The sequence below is a fragment of the Aotus nancymaae genome, unplaced genomic scaffold (genome assembly GCF_030222135.1).
Source record: "Aotus nancymaae isolate 86718 unplaced genomic scaffold, 86718_ANA_hifiasm-v0.15.2.pri h1tg000003l, whole genome shotgun sequence".
Taxonomy (NCBI): domain Eukaryota; kingdom Metazoa; phylum Chordata; class Mammalia; order Primates; family Aotidae; genus Aotus; species Aotus nancymaae.
This window is the reverse complement of record NW_026988414.1, coordinates 60,553,322-60,579,836: the sequence shown is the minus strand read 5'-3', so window position 1 is coordinate 60,579,836 and position 26,515 is coordinate 60,553,322.

Genomic DNA, 26,515 nt, shown 5'->3' with positions numbered 1-26,515 from the left:
GCATATTTGTTCACTACATTTTTACAGCATTCCATTGATTACTTAGACTGCTTTTGTCCACAGTTACAGAAAACTTAAAATGACTTAAAAATAAGAAACTTGATTAGCTCATACAATTGGAATTCAGATGTATAAGAGGCTTTATTTGGATTTAATCCAGCCAGTGTGGTCTCATTTCTCTAATTTTGTGTGTATCTCCCTGCTTTGGGGTACCTGTGTTTTTTTTGTTTTGTTTTGTGTGTTTTGTTGTTTTTTGTTTTTTTTTTTTTTTTGAAATGGAGTCTCACTCTGTTGCCCAGGCTGGAGTATAGGAGCATGATATTGGTTCACTGCAAGCTCTGCCTCCTGGGTTCAAGTGATTCTCGTGCCTCAGCCTCTGGAGTATCTGGGACTATAGGGATATGCCAACATGCCTGGCTAATTTTTGTATTTTTAATAGAGAAGGGGTTTCACCATGTTGGCCAGACTGGTCTCAAACTCCTGACCTCACCTGGTCTGCCCACCTCAGCCTCCCAAAGTGCCGGAATTATAGGCATGAGTCACTATGCAGGGGCCTCTGGGGTACCTCGTGATCATTCTTGTTCATAGAAAAATGGCTCTAGCTTTCCTAAGCCTTTCACTTGCATATCTAGCAAATTAAGACCAATTTCTTCTTCCTGGCTTTCTTTTAACAGTGGGGGCTTTTATCCATAATCTCCAGTATGTTTCTCCTTGGCTGTTCATGATCCTAATTGGGTCATATACCCATTCATGAACTAACCTTTAGGCTTAAGTCTGAGTTTCTGACTGATCATCAACAAAGGAGATGACTGATCATAATTACGTGAGTTCGAATCATGACCTAGTGCATGAGATCAGACCAAAATATAAGCTATCTTCAAAATATAAAGCAGCTGAACAAAAAAGAAAGGCCTACAATATTACTGGGAAATAATACTCGCTACAAGTATTAACTGTTTACAAAATACTTTCACATCCATTATCTCACACTACATGAGAGTTCTAAATGCTGCCCCTTTTGCAGTTGCCCTGAGAATACATATGTTAACTCTTCCAACTGTATAATCCTTATCAGTGTTATATCCCATGTAATAGTCTCTTAAATATCTTTGCAGTTCCAGAAAATAATCATGTATTTCATCAAATGCCAGGCATGAATATACAACTTGTTTCTGTATTTACTGAAAAATAGTTAAAAGATAAACGTTAATCTTTCTATAAAAATTATTTTCATTAATGAAAACCCAGTAATTCATGTAATATTATCCATTAAAAAATGCACAGTTTCCATATCCTAAGGCTAGGACTTTGCATACCAAATGACCAGACTGAAGCAGAGCTTATTTAACCATTAGAGCCGTGTGAAAATCCGGACAGATTTCTACAGCATTCTTTTGGTTGCTAGATATATTTAAATTGACACTATAGTGGCAAGATCACCTGTGTAGTTTTCCTGATTTTTGGATGTAGATTGATGTTTTTCTGTGGAATCTCACTTTACTATTTAGTCATTAGAATGTATGCCTCTTATCTTACTTATTTTTATACTCCAAACAAATACTCTGAATCACTGCCAGAAACAAATATCTTCTTTATGTTATAGGTTTTGCTCTATATATTTTCTCAAAATCGTAAATTTAGTAAAAGATGCAAACTCAGCTCTTGTAATATAGCACAAAAATAATCCACCTTTGAACTTAGGGAATCCATATGTTCACTAATGTCTGATGATTAAAAACAGCAACAAAATCAACAAACAATTTAGCAATTTTAAGCCTCTTACATTTAGAGAAACAAAATCACTCTGATATTCAAGCCAAAAATTCATATTATTTCTGTATAGAAGAACCCAGGGATTGGAGAAATGTTATGTTAATAATAACTCGGTTATTTTTTAAATAATGAGTATATTATATATTTAAAAATTCTCTTTTAAAGAATGAGTATAATACCTTTCTGTTTTTCACCTAATGAGCAACACACAATTGCCCAAAGTCTTATATATTGAAGATTAAAAGGGAGAAACAAAGTTTTGAAACTTGGTAATGTAATGGGCACAAGCATTTTCTTAATAATAGTTCTCGCATGAGAAGTTTGTGGTGTATTAGCAAGCATCTAACAGTATGTGCTTTGATAAGCAGGGCTACTTTTAAGGAATCAGGTTAACTCTGTCTTTCACTCCTCGTTGTTTGAACTATATATTGGAGATGAAAATTACTAATACGTATGCCAGCGCATACCTTGCTATTCCCTGTTATTGGAGGGAAGGATGAGAGCTTCAGAGTGGACTAATTCCCTCTGTTTATCTCAGACTATACTAGGAAATCGTTGTAATTGTGACTAACTTGGAAAGTTGGCTGCATCTCCAACTGTTCATTCTGGCATTTGTGAAACACTTTACAGTGGTGGCTGCTTCTGTTAACTACCTGCCTTGTAGCCTCTCATCTGTCAGTTCCCATGAAAAATAAATGGCTTGTTTTCACACAATGTGTGACTGTCATCACCCTGCCCAAACATTTTGGTTGTAATATAAGTGATTTCATAGCTGAATTGTTTTTGTTCTTTAAGTGATGTGGGTGTCTGCATGCCAATGATTTCCAGTTTCAGTATTTCTTATTTCACTGGAAATGGTCACCTATGGTGTTTTTAAGCACTTTGACTAGAGATGAGTCAAATACAATTGCAATAATTTAAAGCTGCATGCAATTATATAGTTTCCAAGAAAATTGAAAGGATAATTATTTTATTGATATAGTTAATGAAAATTCACACTGTAACTTAACAATGGGGAAATCTACATACCATATATAAATTTATAATATATTTTTTGTAATATACAGACATATTTAGCCCTCTTTCTCTAGTTGTTGGGTACATAAGAAGAAAGAGATACATAGTGTTTCTAATATAAATGCCTTTACATTTTTCCTATATAAAAAACATTTATTTTTTATATATTTTTTATATATATATATTTAATTTTGATGTTTACTGTTTTCCCAAGCAACTTTGATTCCACTTCTTTATACTAGTCATCTCATAGTTTTAAATTACTGGTATGTTTAGGATTCAGTAATATGCATCGTTGCTTTATCTTTGTGCTTATTTGTAAAAGAATAAGTCAACTTTATTTTCAAATTTTGTTTTCTATTTTTAGTCATCACTTACAGTTTTTTCTTTAGTTTTATCAAATATTCAAGGTTTTTAAAAGTTAAATAATGTTGTAAATCCCTGAACTTATGCATTTTGAGTGTGAGGCCTCTTTGTTCCTGACTTACTTTGCCTTGCAGAGACCAGGGGCCAGCAGGTGCTAGGCATCTGTGTCTCAATCATTCATAGGTGCTGCTAAGTATGTCTTTGACTTTCAATATGTAAAACATTGTTAAATTATGGAAAGACATGGGGATGATGGAATTTTCATTCCCATCGAATTTCCCATTCAGAATTTCCATCACTATTTCAAACATTATTTTTACTTCTTGTTTTTCTTTTTTTTTTTATCTTTTGAGATGGAATCTTGCTCTTGCTCTGTCACCAGGCTGGAGTGCAGTGGGGAGATCTCAGCTCACTATGACCTCCACCTCCCAGGTTCAAGTGATTCTCCTGCCTCAGCCTCCCAAGTGGCTGGGACTAAAGGTGTGCACCACCATGCCCAGCTAATTTCTGTATTTTTAGTAGAGATGGGTTTTCACCATGTTGAGGATAGTCTCAATTTCGACCTCGTGATCCACCTGCCTCAGCCACCCAAAGTACTGGGATTACAGGCGTGAGCCACTGCGTCTGGTCATATTTTTACTTCTTTTATAGTTTCGCCAGAGAGAGAACCAGAATCCTGATAAATAACAGCTCCCACTAATGTTTATTGGCTACTGAGCATATCATGCCTTGAAGAAGGTATGAACACAACTCTTGAGGGAGGGAGGACAACTTCCAGTCTAGTTAAGCTAATGTCTATTAAAGACATATGATATTTTGCAATATGAGACAGTCTTTATAATGATTGTCCTAATATCTACTTTAAGAAAAAAGTGAGACCCATCAAACAAGAAATTGGATGGATGAGATTATGAGATTTTGAAACAATAAATAGGCTGCATGTTTAAAAGAAAAAAAAAGTCTTTTAGACTCATTATCTAATTATTATCTAATACATTTTGTAACACAAAATTTATTGCTAGAACCAATTACACTGATATAACCAGGCAGGTAAAATGAACTGAAACCACAAGGAAAGGGGATACTTACATCCACCTTGTGCTGTAAATTTATGTTAAGGGTAGATCCTGGGTAGTAGGCAGAAATTTCTTTAAGTAAGTCTCTATTATCCTACCTCCCAAAAGCTTATTTTATTTTTTATAGTATATTCAGATTATGAAATAATTCTGAGTAGGTTCATTTTGTTTGACCTACCAGCATCTGATGAGCTTCGCTGCTGCTATTTTAAATTAGAATTAAAGACGTAAACAGAGTAAGATGTAATGGCAGCCTCTACATATTCTGCAGAAATATGAAATGAAAAAGAAAACATCATTTTGATTATGAAACAATCATTATTATCATATTTTCTTTACAGGTTACAAAAAGAAAGACAAACATAAAATCACACACGATGACTACACTGTCACCACCCTAACCCCCCATCCTTTCATATAAAGAAAAAATAAATACTTTTGATGTTTCAAATGTTGTGAAATCATGAAATTTTGTCAAAGCCTAAATGACTTGGCCAAACCCTGCATATTGTTTTAAGACCTTGTTTATATTCTACTGGGTTTTTTGTTTTTAGTATTGGCAACATGCTACTGCGGACACATAATAGATTTTGTTTCACAATCACTTTGCTCTCCCTTCTTGAAGCACACAGATTCTCTCCATACAGGGATATCTGAGACTGGGGGAGGGTTAGTCTCAGCAATGCCAGGTTATCTTTCCTACTCTCTTCAATGTGCCTTTCTTTCTTATTATGTTAAAACCAGGTACTATGATCATTCACCTAATTTTTTGGTTTTTATTAAGGTGCTTTCTTGCACGAATAGTTGTTCAGTTTAGTGTTCTTGCAGGGGGATGATACGTGAGGATTCTATCTGGCCATCTTGTTTCCCATATTCTACTTTTTGATTAATCTCCCTTTACTAGGGCAATGTTTCTAGCTATCTTGTACCTCTGATTATTCTTTCAGTTTCCCTGCTAATCATAGTATGTTGCCTTTATGCATGTGAAGTCTCAGTATTTGTCATGTCATTCCCAAAGGAATACTAACTTTTGTAGGGCAACGCGCTATGTCACATATGTCTTCTGTATCTTTCCATGCTGCCTATAGAGTGGCAACCACATAGAAAATAGAATGGTAAGAAAATATGTGAATGATGTGCTGATCGTCTGATAAATATTTATGTACACATATTTGATATGTTAATGAGTTATGTTAACAGTATGCTTATAACTTACATTTGACCATGAAATCTCAAGAAATTTAACACTCAATAAGAATAAATGGGAATATCCCCTTGTAAAATTTTAGACATCTGTGTTGTCATCACATAAGAGACCCTAAAATCCTGTGATTAACTTCTGATTATAATAAACTTGATGACAATAAGCTTTACTTTTACCTTCAAGTGGAGAAAATATAAAGGAAAAAGGGCTTGGCTTCCTTCTTTTTCTGGTTTCTATATTAACTGCTATATATTTTCCCAGGAATTTTTTTGAAGCCTCTAAATTTGTGGATTAGACTAGAATATGTGAATTATTGATCCCATGGATAACAACCTCAATGTTCTAATTAAAAGTTTATGGCGGGCTGGGCGCGGTGGCTCACGCCTGTAATCCCAGCACTTTGGGAGGCCAAGGCGGGTGGATCACGAGGTCAAGAGATCGAGACCATCCTGGTCAACATGGTGAAACCCCGTCTCTACTAAAAATACAAAAATTAGCTGGGCATGGTGGCGCGTGCCTGTAATTCCAGCTACTCAGGAGGCTGAGGCAGGAGAATTGCCTGAACCCAGGAGGCGGAGGTTGCGGTGAGCCGAGATCGCGCCATTGCACTCCAGCCTGGGTAACAAGAGCAAAACTCCGTCTCAAAAAAAAAAAAAAAAAAAAAGTTTATGGCTTGAGATTATGTCCTTTGCAGGGACATGGATGGAGCTGGAAGCCATTATCCTCAGCAAACTAACACAGGAACAGAAAACCAAACACCACATGTTCTCACTTACAAGTGGGAGCTGAACAATGAGAACACATGGGCACAGGGAGGGGAACAACACACACTGGGGCCTGTCAGGGATGCAGAGGGAAGAAGATCATCAGGATAATTAGGTAATGCATTTGGGGCTTAATACCTAGGTGACGGGTTTATAGATGTAGCAAACCACCATGGCACATGTTTACCTGTGTAACAAACCTGCATGTCCTGCACATGTATCATGGAACTTAAAATAAAATTAAATAAATAAATAAAAGTTTATGGCTAATTCTTATACACTTAATACATTTCTTCATTTACATATAGTTTGTAACTCATATCTTAACATACTGCCACCCTCAGCATTGTTATACTAATATGCTATCAAAATAAATGTTTATTCAGCTATTCCCTTCCATACACTTTTAAATTCTTATCTCTACTATTGTCTTTTTCCTCCATTTTTATTCTTTCTTCTTTACTGTTTGTTTCTCTTTTTTGCTGTCTGATCTTTTAGCACCTTTTTTTCTTTTACCATATATTATAATCCTATTTAGTGCAAATCCTGTCAACTCTACCTATGAAGCAGCCATTCTTTTAATTCTTTGCTTTCCTTAAAAACAAAAACAGATAAAAACTAGTGCAAATTCTAGTGTTAAATTTTGAAATGGTCCAATGTCACTTGTGTGGATTTTGCCCTTGAGGTGCTGACTGTCTGGTAGGACAGATGGGGCATACATATAAATTAAATATAATACAAATTTTCAGTGATAAATGCCATGAGAAATTACTGATAAAAAATTTCTCACATACAAACCACCTTTTTGCAACTTTCTAATCATAATTCTGAGTCACCTATTTACTAAACTACGTGATTTATTTTGCTTTTGCATATTTTCACAAAGATTCCTCTCCTTTATTTTTAACTGAAAATTTCTCAATAGTTAGAATAAGACATGAGAAATTATGAAATGTTTAGGAGTAAGGTCTTGAAATATCCACATCTGATCTGAGATAGGCTATCTGTGTTTTGAAAGGTTTCAATCAGAAGGAGACAGCCCTGTCCAAAGGTTGTTGCAGTGGTGCAGCAGAAGAATATAAACAAATCAGCTAAAATATATGGTAAAAAGAGAGAATAATATATTAGGACCAATTTGAATGATAAGTGTAAAATAGACTTATTTTTCTTCTTTCTTCTTACATAGTTTTCTTATCCAAAGGCAAAACTCCTTAGGAGGAAGGAGTGGACGTGACATGTCTGAAAAGAAAGCCAAGACAACTATATTCAGTGGCTTTCTGATGAGCTAATGCTGATGAGCAGAATGGTGGGAACATACAAAAATGTCTGCTAGCACTCTTCTGTTCAGAATGGCTTCTCTCCCACTTGGCCCACATGATCATTGTGGAGCTATTATCTCTGAGCAATACCATTCTTCCTATACAACCACACTCAATCTATTCAAAGATGGAAGCTCAAGCAAATGTCCCTGATGATTAGAATATGGATATAGAACCATTTTCCACCATTGGGTATCTATACTAAAAGATGAAACCTGTTTTTGCTAATGGGTTTATGAGAATGAAGACAGTAAGGTTCATAAGAAACATAGAGCAATTACTTCTGGAGATGGGATCCCATGCTGTGCCAAATGGGGTCACAACAAAGGGAGGGAGAGATGGAGGAGGCAAGGGCAGCCTTGGATATAGGAATAAATTATATCTCACAGTTTTTCAAGATTCATGTGTATACTTATTTTTATTTATTTTTTTGAGACAGTCTTGCTCTTGTCACCTAGGCTGGACAGCAATGGCACAATCTCAGCTCACTGCAGCCTCCACCTCCCAGGTTCAAGCGATTCTCCTGCCTCAGCCTCCCAAGTAGCTAGGATTATAGGTGCCCACCACCATGCCTCAATAATTTTTGTATTTTGAATAGAGACAGAGTTTCACCATGTTGGCCAGGCTAGTCTCAAACTCCTAACCTCAAGTGATACGCCAGCCTCAGCCTCCCAAAGCACTGGATTACAGGCATGAACCACCATGCCTGGCAACATCTATAATTACAATAAATTCCTCTTACTTCCTTAAACAAAATCAAGCTGAATTTCTCCTGCCTGCCAACCATGAGAGCAGAACTTCCATAATTATAAAGGAAATTTGCATATAAAAATTATCCAACAAAATAATGAGTCCTTTTGGTACTTTCAATCTCTGCTTATAAAAAGGTAATTGTTTTCTCTATGTTTATTTGTGTCTTAGTTACTTCCCTACTCTGTATAGGCTGTGAAATTATTTTGAGAAGACATAGGAGCTATTGGACATACCTGATTAAATTGAAGAAATGCTCCTGTTAAATAAATTTATTATAATTAAATAATGTCTATTTGGATGGCATATAGAAAAGAAAAACACAACTTCCATATTCAAAGACAACAAATAGAACTTATGTTTAATATAAATTAGAGTGTAGGAAAATTAGCCCATGATGAACTTAGAAAGTTGATGCAAAATGTGGCATAATTTGTCTTTTTTCTCTGTTATAACCATACATGCCTAATAATAATAAACTAGAGGCTTTGGTAAAGGTTTTTAAGAGAAATTGAATTGAATTAATATAGCTTTAGATATAGAAGAACATTTCATAGTTTTCCTGAGTCAGTACATATTCCATATTCTCTCATATTTTCTATCTTCATTGACCTTATAAAATTCTAAATAATTCTGGGACATTTCAAAACCCTCAATGCTCACAGATTATTTTAACTATTTCACTAGTAAATCTTCATCACAACTGTTTGTCAAAACATAAACTTATAAAATATTATTGTCCTCTTTGGAATATTTTTATTATGAAGTAATCATGTTCATTATTATATAAAATATATTTTTTTCTTTGTTTAGGAATAATCATTATGTTACTAGTAACTTTCTTTCAACCTGATTGCTATTCTCTGAGCTTGTTATATAGTGAAATTAATATATATCTATAAAATATTATGTATTAATATGGGTTTGGGGGGATTTGCTGCTCACTCACAGGAGTTGGGTACATAAAAGTTTGAGGAACATATGATGAGTAGGTGCAAAAATTGGGACCTAACCCGTAACTCTCAAGACAAGCCTAACCCTAACTCTGAAGACATGTTAAAGATTCTCAGTCAGAAAGAGGAAGTGGAGATATGATGAGAAAGAAGTTGATGGGAGACACAAATAATAGTTTTTTTTAAGTTGACTGGAGTTGAGTAAATAGCCACAGATTCACAAGTTATCCTCTTGAGGGTTCTATCACCAGTACCCAGTTCCTGCACAACACATCAGTTGGAATACAGAAGCCATCAGCCCTCACCTGAATGGGTCATGTGATGTGTGTGTCAAAGAACCATTAGTTTTCTTTCTAGGTGGATTCATGAAGACCCTCTTGGTGACAGCCAAAATGTCACATAATATTATTGCCTTGTTAGAGTGATGCTTATTGGTAGCTTTAGATCTAACTAGGCCCTGTGGTTGGCTGAAAAAAAATGTTCCCAAAGATAAACCCACCTTCCAATCCCTTGAACCTGTGATACCTTATTGTAGAAAAGAGTCTTTGCCAATGTAATCAGTTAAAACCCTTAAGTGAGAGGATTATTCTGGTGGGCCCTAAATAACATGTCAAGTATCCTTCAAAGAGAAAGCTAGAGAGAGACTAGACAGACACACAGAGCAGAAGGCATTGTGAAGACAAAGGCAGGGATTGAACGGACATAGCCATGGGTCCAGGAATGCCAGCATCCCTCAGAAGATAGAAAAAGCAAGAAACACATTCGCCTTTGGAGCCTTCAAAGGAAATGTGGCCCTGTTGACAGCTTTTCAGGCTTCTGGCCTCCAGAACTTGAGAAAATAAATTTCTATTGTTTCAAGCCATTAAGTTTGTGGCTTTTATCTCAGGATATTACCTTTACAATATCACCTTTATATATCACTTAATTGATATCTAACCTATTACATTTTATCTGTAAAAAACTAATACAGCTACCATGTCAGTCTATTTTAGCATTGCTTTAAATAATTACCCAAGACTGTGTAATTTATAAAGAAAATAAGTTTAATTTGGCTCGTGGTTCTGCAGGCTGTATAGGCATGGTGCCAGCATCTGCTCAGCTTCTGGTGAGGCTTCATGGAGATTTCAATTGTGGCGGAAGACAAAGTGTAGCCAGAGTATCACATGGTGAGAGCAAAACAAGAGAGAGAAGGGATAAGATACTAAGCTCTTCAAACAACCAGATCTCACTTCTTAAATTCAGAGAAAGTACTTACTCATTAGCATGGGATGGCACTAAGTCAGGGATCTGCCTCTATGATCCAACACTTTTCACTAGGCCCCACATCCAACATTGGAGATTGTCCGCATAAGATCTGGAGAGGGCAACACATCCAATATCAGCCACCATCCGACTTTTGCCAAACAGCATTCCTTTTGTTGATAGCCTGAGAAAAAAGGTGGAGTCCTGAACATTTAGTGGAATAGTTGTATAAAACAGAAATTGCCAGTTGGGTGAGGTGGCTCATGCCTGTAATCCCAGCACTTTGGGAGGCCAAGGCGGGGGTTCGAGACCAGCCTGGTCAACACAGTGAAGCTCCATCTCTACTAAAAATATAAAAATCAGCTGGGCGTGGTGGCATGGGCCTGTAATCCCAGTTACTTGGGAGGCTGACGCAGGAGAATCGCTTGAACCTGGGAGGCAGAGTTTGCAGTGAGCCCAGATTGCGCCATTGCATTCCAGCCTGGGCAACAAGAGTGAAACTCCTTCTCAAAAAAAAAAAAAAAAAAAAAAAGAAATTGCTAAACACCTGAACATATATGAAAAGGAAAATCACCAACTCAGGACCTTTCTCTAAGCTAGAACAATGGTCAAATGCATTTCTTGGATAATTATATAAATATATCTACATATGTATATGTGCATGTATATGAAAATAATATTGCATATTTGTTTACAGGGAGCAAAAGAACATATTTACTTTTGATCCTCAAGAATAATGATATTAAGAAATACTGTTCTAATACATTCAAATTTCTCTGTAACTGTATCACTCTGTACCTATTTGAAGGAAAGTTAGGAAAGTATGCTAAAATGCTGAGAAACGTTTTTTTCTCTTCATTTCTGTATGTATTGAGATTGAAAAGACACTGCAGTAGAGTAAGAAAACATAATCTACCCATGGCATCTAGGCACTCACAATTCAAGACAATTATATACTCCAGGATGTCTAAAAATAACAGATTCACCTGAAATGCACATTCTCAAAAAGAGAGTATTGACAGTATAGTTAATGATCCAGGTGAAAATGTAATATTTTCACAACTATGTTATCTATGTCCTATATTACCAGAGAACATTTCAAAACACTCAAGAGTGTAGCATGCTTTCTATTTAGGTGCCATATGCACAATCTACAATCTTTGTTGAGAGCTCCTTGCTTTCATATAGTTAAGAGAAACACAGAAAATGAACGTCTTTTATCACAAAGTGAGGTTCAAGGCACCAGTCACCTACGAGAGAAACAACTTGGTGGCATGCCTTTTCCTAAATTTATACAGAATTCCAAGCATAGCTTTAAAAGTTTACATCTTGACTTCATGAATGTGAATAGTTAAAGAAAAAAGTCAGGGCATATGAACACATTATAAGAAAAATCTAAAGAAAAGTAGCAAAGTCTTTATTTTTTATTTCAACATTAAAGCAAATACCACCTGTGCAGTCAAAAATGCCCACATTCTTAACATACCAAGAACTGTGAGAAGTCAAGCAGGTGTTGAGGAGAAAATAGTAAAAAAAAAAAAAAAAAAAAAAATTCTTTCTTAAAATAAATAAAACATTTACCTTAAAGTTTTTAACATCCTGTTTATTTCTTTTTATGTCAAGTTATAACAAGTATCATGTATATTGTTGAGAAATATTTTTCAAAAGAAGGACTAGAAGATCACAGAATTATGACCTAAAGAAAAGGACAAAAAATAGGTGGAAACTTTGGGGCTTTTTTTAAAAGGGACATTACATAAAGAAGACAAAATTGTGAGGTGGTTGTTATCTTGGAACCAAGAAGATTACGGAAATTATCCAGGGAAGAATCATAAGTTTACAATGACTGTGAAATATTACAGTTCAAGAAACCATGGTGTAAACATACAGTGAAATGTGTGCTGCGGTTGCAGCCACAGTTTGTTTCCTTAAAGAGAACCTCTTAAAGGACCTCTAGCTAAAATGAGAATTGTCTTTTAGAAAGGATACCACGTGGAGAGCTGCCAAATAAAATGCAGGGTTACCCATAGTTATTTCAAATAAACAACAAATAACTTTCGAGCATAACTATGTCCCAATTATTGCACTATTATTCTATACTTACGCTAAACACTTGGTTGATTGTTTATCTAAATTTTAAATGCAACTGGATGGACTGTACTTATATTTGCTAAATCTGTCAGCTTTAACCAGGTGTCTCAGATAATTCAAGGTAACAGGAAAAATGAGAAACAGGATTCGGAAATATCACAGGAAACAATGAAGTTTACATTGACTGTCTCAGTGATTCTATTTTAATCTATGTCTCCTCTTCTCTCTCTTTCATTCAGAAGTGATTTATTCATTTTTTTTTCCTTTCCAGCTTATTCCTTTTTTCTCAATGTAGAACATTTTTTTCTGTTTTCTTATTTATTTGTATATGTGCAATAAGGAAACAAGTTGTATCCTGGGCAACGTAGTGAGAGACTCTTTGTACAAATTATTTTTTAAAAAATTAGCTGGGTGTGGTGATATGTACCTGTAGTCCCAGCTACTGAGGAGGCTTAGAAGGGAGGATTCCTTAAGCCCAGGAGTTAGAGACTACAATGAGCTATGATCATGCTACTGCACTCCAGCCTGGTTGACAGAGTGACACCCTATCTCAAAAAAGAAAAAAAAAAAAAAAAAGAGAAAAAGGAAGAAAGGGAGGAAGGGAGGGAGGGAGGCAGGGAGGGAGGCAGAGAGGAAGGAAGGAGGGAAGGAAGGAAGAAAAGGAAGGAAGGAAGGACAAAGGAAGGAAGGAAAGAAGAAAAAATGGCTCAGTTTTGCAGTTTTGATTATCTACTTTCAGGTCAAATTAATATCCACCAGAGTTTCTAGGTCACTTCACCCATTGTCTTCTCAATAGATGCTATAGAAGCAGCCTCAGAAAGAAATACAAATGGAACAGGGAAATTGAGTAATGTGGTTATTTAAGCCACAGTTATAAATCTTGTCTTCAGGGATTATTAGTTAAATATCACAAATTTACAAGATTAATTGAAAATGTGAGTACACAAAATAATCTATACTGCAAAACTCCAATCTGCACATATACAAACACAACTACATTCACACAAATAAAAAAATACTAAAAATATTTTCAAGCATGTTTGTGGCAATGATTAACATTTTATTTTCTATGTATATTTTTATATTTGCCAAATTTCCTTCAAAAAGCCCTATTTACCTAAAGAACTCATGGCATCAAAGATAGATAAGTGGAAGGAACATATGTTTTCTAAGAAATTATGAGTGCAGGAAGGTCGTTTAGTAACCCAGAGGATTAACAAATATTTCCCTAAATATGAATTGCAAGCTGTTCAGTCTGGAAAGTTCTAAAAATTTGCTCCAGAACATAATGTTTTAAAGGAACAGAAATTAGAAAGGATAAAACCCAAAATATTTTGAGGAAAAGTAATACCTAAGGGAGAAGTGAGATATTTAAGCAAAATTACAGTATTATAAATTATCTTTTAATTTAATTTAAATATCTTATACACATATAAACAGGGCCTGAAATTGGGAAGCATGTACATAACACTAAATTAAAAAATTAAAGAACTGGATAAATACTTAAGACCATATAAGGTAATGAGTCTTATAAAGCTTTTATTATCTGTACACCAATATTATCAAGTCTTTTTGTTATCATTTTTGGAAACATCTACAGCTTAAATCTTCTGACAACCTTTTCACCATTTGTTAAAAGTTTATTTTCTAACAAGCTGTCTTGTCCATATATTTTTCACTTTAACCTCTTGCCTTCTGTTAAAACAACAATTTGTCTAGGCATTTAAACTAAAACTTGCAGCCCACAGTAAATGAGTCACCAAGTTCTTCCAAGTCTTTAAATTGCAACTTGAATCACTGTGTTGATCTCTGTTTCTGCTGCCACTTTTTATGTCATCGTTATATCATCGTTTTATGCTTAGATTATTTATTTAAAAAGTAATCTCTTTGACCCTCAGCCTGCTCTTCAGTTTGAAATTATCATGAACATTGTTACCTGATTAATCTGCTTAAAACACTGCTTTGTGTATGTATTAGTCTGTTCTCATGCTGCTAATAAAGACATACCCTAGACTGGGTAACTTATAAAGGAAAGAAGTTGAATTGACTCACAGTTCCGCAGGGCTAGCTAGAAAGGCCTCAGGAAACTTAACAATCATGACAGACGTAGAAGCGAATATGCCCTTCTTCACATGGTGGCAGCAAAGAGAAGTGCAGAGTGAAGGGAGGGAAAGCCTGTTATTGAACCATCTGATCTCATGAGAACTTCCTAGCACAAGAACAGCTTGGAGGTGACAGCCCCATGATCCAGTTACCTCCCATTGGGTCCCTTCCATGACAAGTAGGAATTATAAGAATTACAGTTCAAGACGAGGTTTGGTGGGAATAGAGGCAAATCATACCAGTGTATATGTAACTATGACCCCAAATTGTTCATGTCAAATATAATAATGTGAGAATCTGTCCTGTACTTAGTACTATATGACAAAAATAGCTCACAAAGAGCTTTTTAACAAATCTAAGACATTGTTCATTATCATTTTTTCTGCTTGAAACACTTTTTATTTTATCTTTTTTTCTTAGAACCTACTGTTTCTTCAAGGTTCAATTACATTGTTGAGTGTACCGTAACACCTTACCTTAGTCCCAAACCATGATGGTTGCATGTCCATCTGTGATATAACACATGAACTCTTTACAATGGGATTTTAACTCCTTAATCAATATGCAGATTTTGATCAACATTTCCTATAAGCCAATGTAAAGAAAAATATTTCAATGTTTCTTACAGTTTATGAGCTAAAGTTACCCATTTTCAGAAGTGAGCTAGCCAATTCAGCTTCTAGTGAACAGAAGAAATCAACATCTTAATGTTAAAAAGGCTCTCACTTTTGTATGGAGAACCAATAATTTTCTCTCTCCTGTGTTTGGTTTCTAAGGCAATGTCAAAAACTTTCATGTCAAAAAGTTTTATATCAAAAAGTTTCTAAACTTTACAAAATGTGTAGTTGCAAGAGCCTAGAAACTTTGTTCAGAAAATATTGGTTAATTTTAAAATAGAAATTAATATTGTCTCTTTTAAGAAAAAAAGCCAGAGATAATCCACAATTCTTCATGAATCATAATTAACTATAACTATACTCAAGCACTATAAATCTTATTCATACAAAAGATATAATAGCATCTAATTCCTTGGAGTTACCTATGAGTCATTAAGTTGCACAGAGGATTCCTCAATATGAGGCTTGTAAAAAGTTCCTTTAAGTAAAACACACACACACACACACACACACACACACACACACACACACACACACACATAATTTTCTTCCAGAAGGTTTTTTTCTTAATTGGAAATATATTTTGTTCTTAAGCTTACCGTGAAGAAACAATTTTTTTTTCAGCTAGTTAGGGCTGGTGATGTCATTTAGGGGAATAATTGTACCAAAATACATGAACAGCGATTATATAAGAGTTTCATATCAAACAATTACAAACGATCGAAGGATGAAAATCATAAACATTATTAGAACTTTAATTTCAAAAGATAGAAATTCATGAAATTAAGAATACATTGATTCTCAATTTCCAAGAAAGTATATTTGAAAATTATATTTTTGAAAGAATAACTTCAATATTATAAGAGAAATCTAGTGATAAATAGCTACTTTTGAAATATGAGTTTTATTTATGTTATAAAGCCTTGATTTTATAGAGGACTGAAATATTCTTGTGCTGTCAATTTTCAAATACCGCTAGTTAAAATGAGGAAAGAGCAGCTGGTCATAGTCACTCTTTTATTAGCTAAGAAAATTATTTTTCCACACTAACCTCATTTAGTCTAATCCAGATTTGAGCTAAAAAGTGAGGCTGTGAGTGTGCATTTTGGATTAAGCTTTGGCATAGTGTTATTCAACTATGCTTTGGGCTTAAAAATTGGCAGCTATTTGCGCTATCACTGTAGAAACAAGTAATGGATAAAGTAGTTAAAGCTGTGTGTGGAGAAAAAGAAGTCTAGGTCTTAAAGGAACATCAATGACATGCTAAAAAGCTAGCACTTTGGAAGTCATTCAAGGTTTCTGAGCAGGATGATGTGATCTAACATTGCTGTCCTATGACATACTGCTCTATGCCTACTCAAAGAGAAATTTTAAAGATAAATCTCATATTAGGAAAGCTTTCTTCTCCTGTTTACTAAGCATCGATGATGAAACTTCATGGTCATTTCCATATGAAAAACTGTCAATTTTTGAAGAGTAAAGAAGCTATCACATTCAGCCTTGTCATTCTATAAATATTTGCTTTCAAAAGGAGATACACATGTAAAGAAGAGTAGTGCTTTTCTGCTGGGCTATGCAAATACACTAATATACCATAATAATTAATTTGACAATATAAAATATAATTGAAGCTTTATATTTAATATCAGTAAGAAAAATATTACACCCAGAAAAGAAAAAAAAGAATAGCTTGGTTTGTGGAAGTATGTTTTCTAGGGATCTCCTTTTTCTGAAAGATAGGAGGAAAATGTGATCAGTCAACAATTCATCAGGGACTTACTTTGTCGGAGGATACTCTAGGTGCTTTGTTTCTACTCCTTTTCCTCCTCCTACACACATTTATCTATTCACTCAATTTATTTGTTTTTAGTGTGCATTTGCAGTAAAAAGAAAGAAGACACAAATGAGTACACTTATTCTACCTTTTCCCACTCTGGCTAAAGTATCATAGGAGAGAAGTATGAATCATTTAGAACGAAGATCTGGGGCTTTGTTTTTCCATGTTTTTGCTGTCCTCCATTACTCGAAAAAGAGAATTGGCTTCAATATCCCTGGGCATCAAGTATTTCCAAACAAAAAGAAACTAGATATGTAGCTCCTAGGTATTAGAAGATAGTAAATAACAGGAAAGTTTTTAGTATAGGACAAAAAACAACGCAGGATATGTGTGATCAATCTGTAAATAGCAAATAAAATCGTTCATTTTAAAATAGTCATGCAGTCAGACACTAAAATTTTATGTCGAACTTGAAAGTCTTGCACCAATTCTCAGAATCAAATACTAATCGTTCACGTGAATGTAAGTATTCTGACTAGTCCACTATCTAATATAATAAAGACAAAGATTAGCATCTATTAATGTCATTCACAATTAGAAAAACTATTTAAAGGGAATTTACCTTTTGCAACTACAATCTTACTATCTAAATTGAAAAAAAGTCAATGAACAAAATATAGGCAGTGGCATTAATCTACATGTATAATAAAATGTTCTCTCCAGTTAGTGGACTTGAAATATTACTTGACACTAACAGAGAAAAGCGATAATTTAAAACTGAGATTGAAATTCAGACTATCTTGCTTTTAACTCTTTCTTACAAATTATATCATCTTGGGTAAATTATTTGATCTCTGTGACCTATTGTTTCTCTGCAGTGGGAATAATATAGTGTAAGGTTTTTATGAGCCTTACATGTCACACTGTATGTAAATAACATTATATTATATACATTGGTTTCTTTCCCTCATCTTAGAATAAAGACTTTATAAATGCATATTGCAGGGTAAAATTTATGCTTTATGTAGAAAAAAATACTCTTATAAAACTTGATTCATATTTTTATATTACTTCTTTTCTTTACACTTAGAATATTTTGCTGGAACATATAAGGAACCCGCTGACATCCATTCCAGTCACTTTCTATAATAACTTTTGCTTTCTCAGAGTACACACCCATGGGGGAAGTATACTCCCCAGGAGGCTATTCATTTGTGAGCAGATGCAGCATCTTATTTCTCACTAAATGAAAACCATGTAAATATAAAGATGAAATACATGTTGTTCAAAGTTAGCTACCTGAAAAGGTCATGGACACTCCTGTACTCATTTTTCCTCTATGTGTATATCTTACTAGTGCTGACATCAGCTTCTGACTTTGGAATTCACTACGTTTTAAAAGAAAACTTGTTGTCTTCTTATAACCACACTGTTTGCGTTATTGCTGTTAGTATTAACTAACTGTTATAGTAAGCACCCCCAACTCAGTGACTTAATATAATTACTGCTTTTTTTTTTTTCTGATATTACAGTGTGTGTCAGAAAGCTTTCTTCCTATTAGAGACTCGGGAATCCACTATGCTTCCATCTGATACATCTGGCATCTTCATCATAAGGCTTTCAAGATCTATGTGAACAAGATAATAGAATGTCAAGTATCAAATATGGTTTTCTAGGATACGCTTGTACATGACATGCATTAATTTGGCCAACATAACTTTAGCCAGAACTTCATCACATGAACCCAACATAACTACAAAGGATGTAGGTAAATGTAGTCTTTATGTATGCCAGTACGAAGATCACATATTTGGTGAAAACACAGTATTGTCTTTGCTATACTATCTAAATTGATGTCTGTGTTAAATTAAGTATTTGTGCTCCATGAAGTTTAAATTTTTTTTTCCTGAGACAGAGCCTCACTCTGTTGCCTAGGCTAGAGTGCAGTGGTGCAATCTCTGCTCACTGGATCCTCGGTTCAAGCGATTCTCCTGCCTCATCCTCCCAAGTAGCTGGGATTACAGGTGTGTGCCACCACATCCGGCTAATTTTTGTATTTTTAGTAGAGACAGGGTTTCACCATGTTGGCCAGGGTGGTCTCAAACTACTGACTTCAAATAATCCACTCACCTCGGCCTCCCAAAGCATTGGGATTACAGGCGTGAGCCACCATGCCCGGCCAAATGTGCATCACCAGTGTCTAGAATAGGACTGTAATATGTATGTGGTATAGGTAGAATAATTAAATACAAGATACAAGTAAAACAAAAGATAATTGTGTGGAAATCAAAGGAAACACATATATTTTGAGCCCAGTAATATAATTATATAAGTGGTAGACTTTAAAAATGCTCATTCAAAAAATAATATGCACTATTATAGTATTGTCTACATGAGATGGATGAATAGTGAAATCTTGGGTGTTATGGTCAAAGAAAAGTGTTTAGAAGACTTTCATAGTATTATTGAGATTTATTACTTTTTATTGTGAAGAAATTTACAATAAAAAATTCTAGAATTCTGTTTACCATTGGGAAATAAAAAGCTGAATTGCTTTGATTTTATATATATTTACTTATATATGCTTACATGAGTTTAAACAGAGACAAAATAACTTACAGACATGTATACACATGTATGTACACACACACACACACACACACACACACAAACTAAATATAAAAGCACAAGCCAGGCATGATGATTGTGTGCCTAAAACACCAACAACTCAGGAGGCTGAGGCAGAAAGATCCCTAAAGTCAGTAGTTCCAGACTGCGGTGCACTATAATCATGCCTGTGAATATCTACTGCCCTCCAGCCTGAGCAACATAACACCACCCAGTCTCTAAAATCCAGGCTATAGAAAAATTTAAAAAAATTAAAAGTAAAAGCATATTGGGTTGGAATTTCTGTCTATTGATCTTTAGAGCAACTATTTTCAATATGCAGAATCATTCACCAACATCTTTTCCCTAGTCTCTAAAAATGGTTTTTAGTTAGAAATGTTATAAAATTGCTTCTAAACAAATATTAAATTCACCATTCCTAGTCAAACCTAGATGAATATTTGGATTCAGAAGAAATAGTTATATTTAGTGTCTAAAGTTTAATAAGAATTGCGTAAATTGATAGCTAGTTGATAACAGAAGATACATTGTAAATGGATAGATGGATTAATGGATAGATGGATAGATTCATAGATATAGATAGATGCTTGGTAGAATGAAGAAATCAGCTATTTTGAAATAAATTTTGGTTGACTGTAAAAAGGAAAATTAAGGCCCGGCGCTGTGGCTCATGCCTGTAATCCCAGCACTGTAGGAGGCCAAGGCAGGTGGATTGCGAGATCAAGAGATGGAGACCATCCTGGCCAACATGGTGAAACCCCGACTCTACTAAAAATACAAAACTCAACTGGGTGTGATGGCATGCACCTGTAATCCCAGCTACTTGGGAGGCTGAGGCAGGAGAATTGCTTGAACCCAGGAGGTGGAAGTTGCAGTGAGTCAAGATCGAGCCACTAAACTCCATCCTGGTGACAGAGTGAGACTCCATCTCAAGACAAAGATAATTTTTTAAAAAGTGCTGAAACTGTCAAGACCACAGTGAGTGATCACGCAGTATTGTGTAAAGTATTCCCTGCCTGACCCGGTCATAGACCTAGCCTCCTAGTTGTGCTGTGTGATTATTTGTAAGATGTAAAATCAAATGCTGTAAATCTATTAACCAATATTTTCTAGAACTCAAAGCCCAAATTAGAACTTTGTTAGACTTGTACTTCTGCTTCTCTTGTAAGAACAGACGGTTTTTCCTTTTTAGTATATTCTTTTAATTGGCTGTTTAAAGGTAATGAGGACTCACAGCCTGATATGCTGAGTTAGCAAGGAAATACAGCTGGTCTTTCTCATGCAGACAAACAGCAGTGGCTCCAGCAGTGATACAAAGAAGCATTGTTTCCTTCACAGCGCTCCACATTTTAGTAGTCTTTTACACCCCACATTTTAGTAGTCTCACATACAATTTTGATGTTAGTTAAGATTTTAACCGAAGTGTGCAACTTTTAAAAATTATGAGTAAAGAAAAAACTTAAAGAGCATCAAATCTTTTTCTTTATCTCAGTAAACTAATTATGTGTCTTTAAGTTCTACCTGAACGATTTCTCCTAGCGGTTCCTAAAAATCTCTTTCAACTCATTATAAGCTTACAAACTATCACTAACACTGTTTTACAAAATAACCCTGTGTCTTGTTTTAATTTAAAGATCCAGAGTATATGAGATAAACTTTAAAATGTCCCTCTTACCCACTCTGTTATTATACTATATCTCCTTTTCTTCCTGTCTGGTAAGAACCAAGTGCATAAAATTACCTAACTGGCCACAAGATAAAAAGCTCTTTCCTTTGTAAGTTTTTCATTTCTTTTATTTGTCTCTGGGTTGTGCTATTGTACTTTTTCCAACAACAACTATTGCAAATCATGTGACATCTTGAATCCTCATCTTACCCTTGATCATATTTATTTCTACTTCACAGAGAAAATATAGTATCTTGGGCAGGATAAATTCAACATCAATGTGCCGCCCCAAATGTACTCTTTTCCTACATCTTGCATTAGCCCTTATCAGAATCATTCATTGCTGTTGTCAAACCCATTTCTTTTTTCACTCACTCTCATGTATACCTATATGTTGAGGATTCCTACACTGCATTCCTAAACCAAATTTATTTTATGTATGCAACACTTATTTCCAACTCACTGTAAGACTTGTTTACCTGGATGCTTTATGGTCTGCAAAAGTTCAGTAAGTCCAAATCAATATATTTTCCCAGAATTATCACTACTAATCTAAGTTAATGTGAATAGTATTTAATCAAGTCACACAAGGGGTAGAAAAAAACTACAACAAACAATTCCACATCAGATTGTTAACTCTTTCACCTCCCAACATGAGATTCGTCATAAATATTTCTCAGATTTACCTTTTCCCTTCTAGTGCCATCTTAATTCAATCCCTCATTATTTTTAATATATTTTTACAATAGCTATCCTACTGTCTGTTTCAATATCTGTTATTATCCACTCTCAATACAACTTCTTGCACAGACTCACTGATCTTTCTAAATATGCAAAACATTGTAGAATCTCTCTAATTATAATCCTTCAGTGATGCGGCTTGGTCTGTGAAATAATTTCAAAATACTTTGTAGTCCCTGCTTAATTTACCAAACTCTACCCTAATATTGGGAAACTTGTTACTTCTCAAATTGCTATACTCCATTGTAACTCTAAGCCATTGCAGAAGCTCATCCCTCCACTTAGATTACCTCTACCTTTGTCCCTAAATCATGAATATCTCTTTATTTATTCTTTAAGATTTATCTCAAGTGCAGCCTCATCTGGAATCCTTTTTTGTTCACTCCTTCCTTTACAACAGCCAGACTTAGAGACACTTTCTATACATATTCATAGCTTTTTTATGTGTCTTCAAGATAACACATCATATTATACTATAATTATTTCTTTTGTTTCTGTCTTACCTGGTATATTGTATGCTCAGTATAGATTTGTATATTTAGTATCTAGCGCAGTCCTGGAAACATAATAGGTACTCAGTGAATTCTTGTAGAATAATTTATGATTGAATTCTTTCTTCTCCTAGAACTGAGTCTATCAATTGCTTGTACTTACATTATTATTGTATTTTTATATATCTTATATTATTATGCTATTGTAGTTTCCTCTTGGTTGGAGATTTCTTCTATACTTAGACCAGAATTACATTTCTATTACCTTAAACTACCATATTTCTGAAAACAACAGTCTATCATTATTGAGTCTTCTGCCTTACTCCTCACTCAATCATTAGTCCTTGAAATATATTTTTACCTTATCGTTTAGCTAGTATTTCTATTCTGAAAATCACTAATGACTCCCTAATTGTCAAATATTTTCTCATTTCTCACCTTGCTTGAACTTAATGTGACATTTGATAATGTTAACCATTTTCTATTCTTGGACTTTTTATTTTTTGTCTTTCAGGCTTTATGCTATTCTTGCTCTTTAAACTATTTCTCTAACTTCCTAGTTCTTCTTTCCTTCTCTATCTTCAAGAAAATATTTTGCATTTTGTGCCTTCTTGTGTTTGTCTCAACATTCACAACATCTGATATTATTTGGTTCCTCATATAATATGGATGACATAAAATATGTCTCTATCTTGTATTTATTGCTTATGTCTTTTTGGATATCATACAGGTATTGGAACTTCAACATTTCTGAAACAAGGATGGTATCTTCTCTCATACATATGACCTTTTTTCTTCCATATTTCAATTAATGATGCTGCATTATCCTCCCTACTGTGACATAAACCTGGAACACTGACATATCTTGACATGCCTATTTCATATGACTCTGATACAATTAATTTCTCACTCCTATAAGATTCTCCTCAGTATATATATTTTTCACCTTTGAAAACAGAAAATTTCCTATTTTCCCTCATTTTACTATTTCAGACTCCTCTTCACTCTAGCTTTTCTCTATATGTAATTTACATCTCCTAATTTAATATAACATTTATAATTTCTGTCTGCTATAAATTTATATAAGATCACTATATAAACTTACAAAGTTTTATAACTCTTTATATTTACTCATTTTTATCAATCTGAAATGCTATTCATTCATTATCTGTTAAAACTCTTGCTAATTTGAAAGGTCTAGCTGAGAGCCCATCATCTCAGATTCCTTCAGATAGAATTTCTTCAGGATCTCAGTCCCAGCAATAGCTCCTTTTAAACTCTATTTATCACTTAAGTCATTTGATTTGTTTTACAACAAATCACCAGTGTACCTTTCTGTAATTTAATGTCACTAATATTTGAGACCTGTTTTGTTCATTTCACCCTCACTTACTGGACTTATTGGAGGTAATAAACTTTGTTTTTGTTCCCCTATGCTTGGGATTGACACAAAATAAACATTTCCTGAATATTCATTGAATGAATGAATTCATTATAACCTCTAGAAAGAAGCCCAATACTTTGGAAATAAGGTATGAGTATGTTAATCTGAAATATAGAGTATTACATAGATAACACCAAACCAAAATGTTCCATATCTTTGTGTAAAAGAACAGCATGACTGGTTCTTTTGTGTAAAAGAACAGCATCACATCAGTGATACACTGATCTTTAATATTGCAATGGATTTAAAGACATTTTGAAATAACTAAGATCAATATCATTATTATTATTTTAAATTATTACCATTTATTGAGTGCTAACATGTCAAGCACTATGTTAAACATGAAACACATGATATTATTTCATTTCTAAGAAACTTTAGAGTATTAGTAGACACAATGTTTATTCGTATTTTTACAGATGAAGACTCTGGTTACACAAGAAATGAATGTTGGAGTAGGAATTTGAACGTTGCTGTCTGCTTCAAAAGTCTAAGCTCTTAGCTAATGCGTGCTATTGTTTCCCACTTTGCATAGAAACTCCAAACGTGCTTTTATTTTTCTGACACAAAACAAATGGAAATGTTCTTTGTGAGTCATTCATTCAAGTACCATCGCTTGCCCTTTTCCTGATAATGGCATGATTCAGAACTTTTAATAATGATTATAATTAAGCAATGATATCATTGCCCCTCTGTTTTATGAGACAATAATCCAATTCCTAAATGGCTAAACTAGAAGGCCAAAGGCAAAGCAGTTTATCACAGCTAGAGAATCAGATTACTGCTGAGCAAAACAGAGAGCCTTGATATTATTACTATATAATGTGTGTGTGAGGGTTAATAGCTCTCTATCCAAATTTTAAATAATATTATACAGACAGTATTTAAAACAGTAAGGAAGGACACTGGTTCCATTGTATAGATCTGCTAAATGCTCTTTGTATGATGGAGAAAAATGACTTCTCTCAAATAGAGCAGTTGACTTAGAGTCAAGATAACACAGACCTTTCTTACCTGCTATATTCATTAAGTCATTTAACTTCACTAAAATTCAGTTTCCATGTTTAAAGTAACAGACTCCTTGTTCTAATATTCAATAATTAAAGAAGTCAAAAAGAGCTTTTAATTCATATTTGATAATGGAAACAAATGTGTGCATTTATATGATCACCCTCAGTTTTTTTATATATATGAACAAGTGAAGTATTGCACTATATTGGTACATAGTACACGTTAGAAAAGAGCAATTTCGATTTTCTACTCTAAAAAGGTACAACTTAATGCCTCTTACTTTCTTACCTCCTACACAGTCATGTTAAAAAGGACTTCCCTACATAGGTTTCTTCCTAAGAATCTGTCACATGGCGGCTGATTGGCACATGTGACTTTCAAAAATATTAGACATTCTCAGTTATTTTAACCCTCTGGTTTATGAATTTATATTAAAACTGTCTTTACTTGTCAAAACATCTAAAATCTACAAGACTGACTATAGATATTTGAAAGGTATCATTAGCAAATGCATACATGCACCTATCTGAAACTTATTTTAAAACTGGAGTCCTATTTCTGATATGTATACATGAAATCAATAATTTAAACACTCTATTTAAAACTTTAGGGGACTATGTGCTTGGCTGTAACAACTAATATATTGTTTTAAGGGAAAAACAATAATGTGTATAATACAATGAATTTGGCTTTTTAAATAACAATGGCATGAACAGCAGAGAGTAACATAATCACTGCCATAAGATTAAAATTTCCCTTTATTTTAGAAATTACTGCAAAATATCTAGGATTTGTTTTGATATTTCATTTAATTTTGAAAATGCAACTAAATAATTCTACATAATATAACTAGAAATAAAAATCAATTAGTTTCAAACTAGTATAAAAAGTTAATGCTTTTGACTGATTTCTATTAGTTAACTATTTCGTAACTATTAATACTCCTTGACTTCCTTTGGGATTACATCCTGATAAGCTCTTCTTAAATGTAAAACCACATAAGCCAAAATGCATTGAATACACCTAACCTACAGAATATTCTAGTTTAGCCTAGCTTACCTTACACATGCTCAGAAAATTACATTAGCCTACAGATGGAAAAAAATCATTCAACACAAAGCCTATTTTATAATAAAGTATTCAATATCACATGTAATTTATGGATTACTGTACTGAAAGTGAAAACCAGAATGGTTGTATGGGTAATTGAAGTACAGTTTCTCCTATGTGTCACTTTTGTGTAATCTTCAGGTAAAAATAACCATAAGTCAAACAATCATAAGTCGTGGATCACCTATGCATAGATATAATCTTAAAAATTATAATTTTTATCATTTACATGGTTTTAGAAAAGAAAATATTTTTCTTACATCCTTTATTTTCAACCATATGCTACTACCAAAGTACCATCCACATCTCCATCCCAATTTCCAGATTTTGTGCATGCCTTCTTGAAACACACCAACATTTTTAGAATGAAAA